This window comes from Elgaria multicarinata, chromosome 1, assembly GCF_023053635.1.
Source record: "Elgaria multicarinata webbii isolate HBS135686 ecotype San Diego chromosome 1, rElgMul1.1.pri, whole genome shotgun sequence".
Classification (NCBI taxonomy): Eukaryota; Metazoa; Chordata; class Lepidosauria; order Squamata; family Anguidae; genus Elgaria; species Elgaria multicarinata.
Window position 1 is genome coordinate 181068950 of NC_086171.1, and position 11386 is coordinate 181080335.

Here is an 11386-nt window from a genome sequence, read left to right on the forward strand (position 1 = left end):
AGGGCCAAGTAAAGTCGCGAGGGCCAGGGGGCTAGCTGAGGAGCTATAATATCCGCGTGGGTGAAAGCCTCTGGGTGAGAAGAGAAGCGCCTCTGGCGGAACAAGAAGGCGATAGGGCTGGTGATCAAAGGTGGGCAGGTTGTGGCCCTCTCTATATTGGACTACAGCTTAGGGTGACCATATGAAAAGGAGGACGGGGCTCCTGTATTTTTAACAGTTGCTTAGAAAAGGGAATTTCAGCAGGTGTCATTTGCATGTATGCAGGGCTGGTGCCAGACTATTTTGTGCCCTAGGCAAGGTGAGCTACTTTCACACACACCCACACACCCCAAAAAATGCCAACTTTGATTTTTAAGAATATGTTTCCTGGAAAAAATAAGCACAAAACTTGAAACTGCTAAATTTATTTTAAAGTGCAAGAAATACATCATGCCAATTATAGCAAACAAATTGGAAAGGAACGTCTATGGGTCTAAAATGCATTATTTAATAGGAATATCACCTCCAAATCATCCCAACTCACACGCACGCGCACACTCACACAGCATCATTGACTCCAAACAAACGCGCATGAACACTTTTATTATTATTATTATTATTATTATTATTATTATTATTATTATTTATATAGCACCATCAGTGTACATGGTGCTGTACAGAGTAAAACAGTAAATAGCAAGACCCTGCCGCATAGGCTTACAATCTAATAAAATCATAATAAAACAATAAGGAGGGGAAGAGAATGCAAACAGGTACAGGGTAGGGTAAGCAGGCACAGGGTAGGGTAAAACTAACAGTAGAAAGTAACAGTAGAAGTCTGCACAACATCAAGTTTTAAAAGCTTTAGGAAAAAGAAAAGTTTTTAGTTGAGCTTTAAAAGCTGCGGTTGAACTTGTAGTTCTCAAATGTTCTGGAAGAGCGTTCCAGGCGTAAGGGGCAGCAGAAGAGAATGGACGAAGCCGAGCAAGGGAAGTAGAGGCCCTTGGGCAGGCGAGAAACATGGCATCAGAGGAGCGAAGAGCACGAGCGGGGCAATAGTGTGAGATGAGAGAGGAGAGATAGGAAGGAGCTAGACCGTGAAAAGCTTTGAAGGTTAACAGGAGAAGTTTATATTGGATTCTGTAGTGAATTGGAAGCCAATGAAGAGATTTCAGAAGCGGAGTAACATGGTCGGAGCGGCGAGCCAAGAAGATGATCTTTGCGGCAGAGTGGTGAACAGAAACCAACGGACTGATGTGAGAAGAAGGAAGGCCAGAGAGAAGAAGTTTGCAGTAGTCCAACCGTGAAATAACCAGCGCATGAACAAGTGTTTTGGCAGAAGAGACAGACAAAAATGATCGAATCCTGGCAATATTATACAGGAAAAATCGACAAGATTTAGCTACTGCCTCAATATGAGGAATAAAGGAGAGCGAGGAGTCAAAGATAAAGCCAAGGCTACGAGCTTCCTTGACCGGAGTAAGCGTAACATCATTGACAGTAAGAGAGAATGAGAGATGAGGAGAAAGTTTAGGAGGAAAAACAAGCAATTCAGTCTTTGCCATGTTAAGTTTCAAGCGACGATGAAGCAGCCAAGCTGAGATATCTGAAAGACATGCCGAGATACGATCGTGAACATCAGGAGAAAGTTCCGGAGATGACAGATATAGTTGTGTATCATCGGCGTACAGATGATATTGGAGGCCATGAGATTGAATAAGCTTGCCCAAGGGCAACATGTATAAGGAAAACAACAACGGGCCAAGCACCGAGCCTTGCGGAACCCCTACTGAAAGGGGAAAGGAGGAAGACGAGCTGCCATTAGTCAACACGCTGAAAGAGCGACCCGCTAGATAGGAGGCAAACCAGTTATAGACAGAGCCACAAAATCCAAGGTCATGAAGGGAATCTAAGAGAAGATCATGATCAACCGTGTCAAAGGCTGCAGTTAGATCAAGGAGAATAAGAACGGAATAATGGCCTTTAGACTTGGCAGTAAGGAGATCATTGGTGATCTTAGTAAGGGCTGTTTCGGTGGAATGCAGAGGACGGAATCCAGATTGAAATGGATCCAAAGCAGAGTTACTAGAAAGAAAGTCAAGACAGCGAGAGTAGACCGCACGCTCCAGGATCTTTGAAACAAACGGCAACAAAGAGACAGGTCGGTAGTTAGACAGAGATAGCCTATCAAGAGTAGGTTTCTTGAGAATGGGAGAGACTGTAGCATGTTTAAAAGCAGAAGGAAATGAACCAGAGGACAGAGAGAGATTAATAATATGTAGCAAGGAAGGGAGGACAGCAGGAGTAAGATTAATAAAGACGTGAGAAGGAATCGGATCACGAGAACAAGTGGAAGGCTTCGAAGAGCGCAGTATTGTAGACAGTTCATCCGCAGAGACTGAAGGAAACGCAGAAAAATTTGCAGGAGGAGCTGACAAATGAGGAACAGGAACTGGAAGAGGAGCAGAGCTGGCCAGATCAGAGCGGATAGTTTGGATTTTAGCATTGAAAAAAGAGGCAAAGTTATTAGCAGACAGAGAGGTGGGGAGAGATGGCGGATTAGGCTTCAGAAGAGAATTGAAGGACGCAAAGAGCCGCTGAGGATGCCTAGCATTTGACTGGATCAGCGTTGAGTAGTACTGCTGTTTGGCCAGTGAGATGGCAGAAGAGAAAGAGGAGAGTACAAATTTGTAATGGACAAAGTCTGCTCGGTCCCTGGTCTTACGCCAAAGGCGTTCAGCTGCCCGGGAACAAGAGCGAAGGTAGCGGAGGGAAGAGGTGAGCCACGGTTGGGGTTGAGAAGGGCGAACTATCCGAGTTGTAGATGGAGCAAGATTATCAAGAGTTGAAGATAAGGAGGAATTAAAGAAGGAGACAGCTGAGTCCAAGGAGACAGCCGAACAGACAGAAGGAAGGGAGGAGGCTAGAGACTGGGAAAAAGCCTCATAATTGATAGATTGCAAGTCACGACAAGAGCGAGAAGCAGGACGTGAAGGAGGAGGATTATGAGTAATATTGAAAGAAACTAGGTGATGATCTGACAACGGAAAGTGAGCAGTAGAAAAGTCCAACACAGAGCAATTCCGAGTGAGAACAAGATCCAGACAGTGTCCAAGGGAATGTGTGGGTGCATCAGACCAAAGCTTAAGATCATAAGAGGAAGATAATGAGCGAAATCGTAGAGCTGCAGCATCTTGAGGGTCATCCACATGAATATTGAAATCACCCAAGATAAGAGTAGGACAGTTATCAGAGAGGAAAAAGGACAGCCACGAATTTGCTCAAAGACCCCATTCACCCATACATTCTCTCTCTCTCTTCCGGGTGCGTTCCGGAAGTCCAAACATGGAGCCGCCCCACCCCCACCCCAGTGTCCCTGGCTTTGCTTCAGCTGGGTGGGCGCGGGGCGCCATCTCGCCTGCCCAGGCCCAGCTGAATCCTTGGGCCGGGCCGGCTCACAGCCAATGTGCATGAGTGCTGCGCTGTGCCCAGCGCCCCTTTTAGCTTGGCACTCTAGGCGGCCGCCTGAGTGGCCTCTATGGTAGCACTGGCCCTGTATGTATGGAGAACCTGGTGAAATTCCCTCTTCATCACAACAGTTAAAGTGCAGGAGTTATACTAGAGTGACCAGATTTAAAAGAGGGCAGGGCACCTGCAGCTTTAACTGTTGTGATGAAGAGGAAATTTCACCAGGTTCTCCATATATACAAATGACACCTGCTGAAATTCCCTTTTCAATACAACTGCTAAAGATATAGGAGCCCTGTCCAGGTTTTCATATGGTCACCCTACTACAGCTCCCATCAACCATCACCACTGACTGACTAAGGCTGCAGTCCAATAACATCTGGAGGACCACAAGTTGCCCATCTAGGTTGAAGGGAGGTGGAGAGTGGTGGAAAGTCTCTTCTCTCTTAAAGGGTGTGATTTCAAAAAGCATCTCCCTTCTAAGATTGAAGTGCCTGTCCCCTCTACTGTCTTTTCACAGCCATCCCTGTACCTGATCTTCCCTCCTCCAGCTCTACCTTCCAAAGCTAGCTCTAAAAACAAACCAACACCCCCTACCCTTGCTGCTTGGATGGGCATCCCCATAAGTGGTGCAGTGTCATCTCTTCTAATCAGTTCTCAAAGCCTTTGTGAAACCTTTGACATAGTCCTAGTTCTTTCTGTAATTCAGCCTGAATGTTGAACAAGTGACATTGTGTTTTGTGAACCGCCCAGAGAGCTCCGGCTATTGGGCGGTATAGAAATGTAATAAATAAATAAATAAATAAACAAGTGCAAATGAAACTGCATTTTACTTCCATTTTGCCTCTGCATCTCTTCCCTTCCTCTGTGTAGAATTTTGAATTCTAAGCTCTTCAGAGTAGGGGACCAGTTGTCTTGTACTCTAAAGCACCATGCACACTGATGGTCTTTTTAAAATAATGATGGTAATAATAATATCAGAGCTAGAAAAGATTATTAGGACTTCTTTAATGTAAGCAACAGATGCTAATCTAATGGAAGAAGCAAAAGATCAGTATAATTCTAAGAATGTTTGCTCATAAGTAATGCCTGTTGATCTCATTGGAGCTTACTTCCCAGTAAGTATGTTTAGGATTGCATTCTCTGCATGTTGAGGGAGCTTGACTCTTTAGCAAATTGGGCCAACAGAAAAGCTACCAATATTTTAAACCAATTTCCATAAACTTTTGGGTGTAATTTCAGTGGTGCTGCAAAAGGAGAATAGGTACCGCAGTAGGATAAACTTATGTTGGACCAACACAGGAATGCTGTTAAACTGGAAATATTGCATACTAGTATATCCTAATTTGGTCCAGTAAAACTTACTTTTATCTACTTTGTTTTAAATCTTGAAGTCTATGCTTCACTTTCATTATGAGAAGTAATATATTTAACCTTTTGTGGAATGAAGGCATTGCTGCTTTTTGCTGCCTCCCAAAGACAAGATTTTTGCCATTTAATATGAATACATGCAAGAATGTACTCATAGGATTTTTATTAGCTATTAGTTATAAATTGGCAAATATTCTCACACACATTTTGAGATAAAAATTAAACAATGTGTCGTGTGAACCATTCCTAACGATGGTGGCTATATAACCATGGTTTAAACACGCTCATTAACCATTTGCTGCAAAAGGGTTTGCAGCCTAACTGGCTTAGCGTGTTGTTTGAACATACCCTATGTGGGAGTTCAGGTTTCTCTGATCTGTTATTTTCAACTTCTGAAGGGGAAAAAAATCAGTGTTTTTTGAGGTACTGGGTCATTTAACTTCTTTGCCAACCCATAACAAGACAATTTTTTAGACTGGGTGACAGGCAAGTTTCCCTTCTGATTCTGAGTTTTTTGAAGGATGGGGATGCAAATTCACTAAAGCAGTAACTCTGGTGTATCAGCTGAAGCTGACAGTAGGCACTCCTTGGTACCTTCCTTTCAAAGGTGCCACTTGTGAGAACTCTAAAAAGCCACACTGCTAGTTTTGTGTGCCTTGGGTTGATTTTCTCAAACAAATAGTGTATTCTGCTACCACCACTGCCCCTTGCCCTACAAAATTCATAGCAAATCATTTTTGAAGCAGACTTTCACAATCAACATGTGATATTTCGTGTGGGTTTTGTTCAAGGAAGGGTAACAAATTACACTTTGGGCCTGCCTGAAGTCACTCTATGGATTCAACCCATAGTTGCAGCCCTGGATTAACCTTTAAGCAATATAAGCACGTGCTTAAGGCACCCAGGGAAGGGGATGCCACAGAGTACCGGTACCGTATTTGCAGCCATCTAATTTTAAGGAATTCCAGATTAAAAATCATTTTCAATATTTTTTTGGATTTGTATTTTTCCCCTTATTACAGTTTCATTAAAAAATGCATAAAACAGTGATGAAAATTTGTATTTTTTTCTGTTGACCTAGTTATAAGTAATTGGCTTATATTGCTTGCTGCTATTTAGTGTTAAATATATTAAAAAACAGTTTATATTTTATATAGTTGTGTGTTCTGGCATGGCCTTGAAGAAAACTGAGTTTTTAATGTCTTATTTCACCTTCAGCACTTATTGAGTCTTAATGTCTTGCCAGCTAAGCAATGGAAGGGCCAAGGGGGCATCATTATTGGGCTGTGCTTAGGGCATCAGCTGGCCTTAATCCGGCCCTGCATAGTTGCTAGAGGTGGGATAAATAGGATTAGTGAGAGAGAAAAGGAAAGATAAAAAATACAGCATGTGAGAGAAAGGTAAAGATAAAAGGAAAGAATCCTTTAGGGGTGGGGGCAGATTCCTAAATTTCTATTTTGTATAGACAGGGTTGGGGAACCCTTTTTCTGTTGAGGGCCAGATTCCCTCAAGGATGACCTGTTGGAAGATGAATGCTATTTGTGGGTGGGTGGCAGCAGTGGGCAGGACCAGAGCCAAAATTGGGCAGGAATACCACTTTCTGCCACCGTTCTCCCTCTTCCTCCCTGCCCAGCAGGCTGCCAGAACAAATAATTTTGCCTAAAGAAATAATTTATTTCTTCTTTTGCACTGTGAGCAAAAGATGTACATTAGTTAGAAAAGGTCCACTGATTTCTGAAAATCTTAAGGACAAAAATGCATTTGAGATCCCAGTCTCTGAAGTTAATTCTTTGTTATCTGTGCAGTACTAAGGCTTTTGTTTTTACACAGGAATATATTGTGGCAGCTACATTTTAAAATACGTTGTCATTTCAAATAACTATGCATGCTATATTTGTGTTTTAGGTGATATGTCCAACCAGACCTCAGCAGTGTCTGACACAGAATGTGAATGTGGTTTTTATTCTGAGTGTTGGGAAGAAAGTGTTATACCCATCAACAAAGGTAAATTGGATACCAGACAATAAAGGAATACTTTGGTACTTTCATTAATTGTTTTGAATTACTAAAGAAATCATTATTAATATACTCTACAGTGGTGATTTTTGTGTGTGTTATAATGGTAGATTCTGTAAACCATTTTTAGACAATTTTAATCAGTGCTCTTTTAAAATGTTTGAGTTGTTGAGTTGATGGTAATTTTCCCCTTCTTTTCCCTAGAACTGGTTGACTTTTATAGTGAAAGTGATCTCTATCTTCATCCAAAAAGTCCATGCAGCTTGTTTGAAAAAGAGGAACAAAAAAGCAAATTCAGCAGAATTGTACTGATCTCTGAAAACAACCAAACCAACTTTAGAAATTGTTGCAAAGACCTTCCCCTTCTCCAAGCACAAAAATTAGACACAACTAGAGAGTTTCAAGTAGAATTATTGCCAGAATCTATATTGCATTTCAACTTTAAGAACTATCATACATGTAGTCATCCATCAAAAACGTATTCCTCAAAAGAAAAATCATCCACGTGTCATGGGTCTTGTAGAGATCATTTGTGTTTAAAGAGTAAGATCCCTCATGTCATTGTTACTGAGAATTTAGTAAAAGAACAAATCTTAAAGGAAGCTTATGCACTTGATAAGCTACATCAGAAGCAGTCATCAGTTGATTCCCTCCCAACTTCGAAGCACAACAAAGCCGTGCAAGTTTTCTTTCCTTGTAGAGAAACCAAAGCTGGGGAAAATATTGTCTGTCAGTGTTTCAAACAATCAGCAATACCTGCTGAGGTAAATAAAGCACCAGTACAAAACCTTATAATATCTAGCAGTAATGAAAGTCAGCTGGTAAAGGACAATTTAGATTATTCTTCAGAACTTTCTCATAAAATTGACAATCCCCAGACAGCTGAGCAAATCCATTTTCATACCAGTTCTGGAGAACTTGTTATTTCTTTGACATTAGAAGCAGCTTACGTAGATCCAGCTGATTCATTAGCAAGCAAAATTAGTTCTTCAAAGGATAGGGTGGGCAAAGAAGATTCACAGAAGCATTGTTTAGCGTTTCAGTTTAAAGGCCCTGAACATAACCAACTGTTTAAGAAGCTGCACATTTCTATTGTTCCAAGATTTGTGCACTTAGGAACAGAAAAGCAAAAACAGACCACACCTTTAACAAAGGAGGGAGGACTTTCACAGATCCTAGTTGGTGAAACGAGCCAGCCTCTAGGAACCGATACTGAAACATCTGAAGCTAGCCATCCTCTAGCAACCAATACAGAATCGTCTGAATCAAGTAGTTCTGATATTCATTCTGATCAAGTGCTATCTACACTGAAACCTTTGTCCCCCAGTTGGCTATATCCACCCTCGAAACATACAGATAAAAATCAGTCTCCCCACTTCTTTGTCAGCTCATGGCCCCATTACAAAGTTGCACCTGCTTATAGGAATATTGAAATTGAGAAAGGTCAGCCAAAGTCCTCCAGGTTTGTAAAATCTGTTGTGTTTACTCCCCGGAAAGTGCAAAAAAATCAAAAATATAGAAGCAAAACTCTTGTCTCCTCCAAATTTCATTGTCCCAAGGCTTTGGATGTTGAAGCTATAAACAAAAATAGTCATAAAAGGGAAGAAATAAATGATCTGTATTATGTGCCTCTAACACAGACTACTAAATGTTGCTGCAGCCCATTGCTTGACTTGACTGTTGACCTGTATTCTGCAGAGAGAGATTCTGAAAAGCTCTTCGGTGTTCACAGAAGACCCCACAAACGAACTGGAGGAGGCAAAATAACTCGTAGATTTTCCTCCCGTTACCTGCTAAATCCTAAAAGTAAATTTGAGAGGTTCAAATACATTTCTCCAATAAGAAAGACAAACAATCTGAAGATGCAAAATATATTGAACTATTGTTTAGGATGGGCTGGAGGACAGAACACACGCAAAAACTGTAAAGGAGAGGTTTGCCACACTCCAAATAGTTCAAATATACAAGGGAATGAGATTTTCACTCCATGTTCCCTCACTAATGGAAGGAGTTCAACTGCCCCACTTCTCCCAAGTCCAAGGCATAGCCCAGTTCCACTTCCTACTGCATTGCCTCTTTCAAATGAGAGGAGGCATTCACCTGTTCCCTGTTCACAACCTGAGAGGGGGAGTCCTGCAGCACTGTATCTTCTTCCAAATGAGCAGAGGCATTCACATGCACCATGTATGCAAACTGAGAAAGACACTTGGAGTCCTGCAACATCTTATTCTGATTGCAAATGTAGCATCTTTCATTCTCCTTGTGCCAATATTGTTAAAGTAGTGCAGCTACCAAAGGAAAGGAACAAGTTTAACAATATATGTATGGAAAAATTGGATTATGGAGCTGACCAGGTAGCTTGTGGAGGCTTAGCCCTGAAGAAGCTCTCAGTCTGCCCATGTGGAAATATGCCACAATGTGGCTTGTTTCCTAGTGGAGATATTTTAGAGACAGTTAAGAAGAAAACAAGAGCAAGTCCTGATATTAATCGGAGAGCAAGTATGACTGAACCAAACCAGGTGAATTCCTCTATAGGAACCTTCAACACAGAAGAAGCTTGCTGTGCTAGTTGTACTCATGGCTTCCCATGCTGCTGTTTGTATAACACAGGTAGACACGCTTCAAGAAACCAGTTCATTAAATTAGCATCTTTCTTTGAAAATGGGCTTTCCACAAAAACCCAGAAAGAGGATGTTGTAGAAAAAAGCAAAGCAACGAAAACAGGTGAAAGGAAAAATGTCAGTTTCCATGTAGGGTCTGGTGCAAAAGATTTCCAAGAGATTGGTCCATCAGGCATACACAGTGCACCACCTAATGAATGCTGTCAAACACCAAAACATTTTGTTTATTACCCTGAATGTTCATGCTGCCAGAATGCTGTTAAAGAACAACTTGGCACATCAAGGAAAGTGCATAACTGCTTTGCCTCGGAATGCAAAGTACTAAGGAATTGCCTAAATAGAGAAAGTGTTTTTCTGGTGGATCCTGGCCAAAGAACTAGAAGCCAGTGCAAATGTTGCCGAGAAATCCCCCTTTTCAATATCAACCCAACTAATATATATAAAGGAAACAGAGAGGCAATTTCCAAGAGAAAGGAATGTGACCTTATTCAGGTTTGTACCATTTCATATGTATGTTGATATAGAATCATAGAATAGTAGAGTTGGAAGGGGCCTATAAGGCCATCAAGTCCAACCCCCTATTTGACTGTATCTGTCCAGCAGCAGAATAAAATTGCTGGTGGAACAGATTCCCCCTTCTCTGTTTGTGCCTCCCAAATCTGCTTTAGGGGGTTGGGGAATCGTCTGAAGCAGATTTGGGGCAGTGCAGGGGAGGAGAGAAAGGAGAAGGCCCATTCTGCAAGCCGAAGTCCACTTGCGTGATGTTGAATGTCACCCAAAAGCTGCCGTCCTGTCCACACTTATTTTGGAATAAGGCCTTTTAAACTTGGTAAATCTGAGGAAAATTGCTTTGGATTGAACTTGACATATTTTGCTTCTCCCTTGCCCACCTGCCTGGTCACTGAGGTCATTGGAGGGTATGCTCCTGGAGGTTCCACATGAACCTTTTGCTTAATTGGAGTCCACCAGGAGAGGAGACTTTAGTGTGGTGGCCCTTTCTCTTTGGAACTCCCTGCCCCTGCGGGTCAGGCAGGCAGGTACCAGTACTATGCTGCTTCCAGTGTCTCCTGAAAACAACTCTTCCTGGAAGCAGTCCTCAACTGACCAGCTACTGTTTTTATTGCTCCTTTGTTTTAAATTGAACAATTTTAATTTGCTGTTTTAATCTTCTTCTATTTTCCCCCTATGTGCACCTCTCCCTGTAGGCTGTGTCAAGAATACACTAAATCCCAGTTTCTGTACAACTATTTCTTCTAATTTAAGTCTTTAAAATGTTGGGATTTTCTACCACTTTTGATTATTAGGCCAGGGAGGGGCAGACTTTGGGCTAAGGACCTACTTTGCTTTCCACTAGAAACCTGAGCTTCACCGACTGGAGCAAGATGTAAAATAGTGGCTCAGGAAGACAGATATCGTATTGTTGAACCAGGACCTCTGGGCACTTACTCAGTCCAGGAATTTGTTTTCAGAACCACAATTGGAGCTTACAAGCAAATCTACTTCTGTTCCCCCCCCCCCAAACTTTCTCGATCTCAAAAGCAAGGGAAAAAACAACCTTGCTGACCCTAGTGCGAATCACCTAAAGATCAGCGAGTAGATCCTGATCTGCCTATTCCTAGGTTAGGCAGTTTTTATATTAGGAAAAGTCTATGATGGGCATGTATACATAAAGAAGAAACAAACTCCTTAATTTCTTCAGATTCAGAAAAGACAGACAGTGCTATTAAATACTTTTGAACAGCTGAACATTGTCAAGAAGGTCAAGAACTATTTTCCATTGCCACAGAAATTAGGACCCAAAAATAATGAGTATAAGTTACAGCTACCTAGATTTTGATTTAATATAAGGAAAAACTTCCTGACTGTAAGACCTTTACAACAGTGGAAAGGTCTACCTACGGAGGTTGTGGGTTCTCCATCTCTGGAGGTTT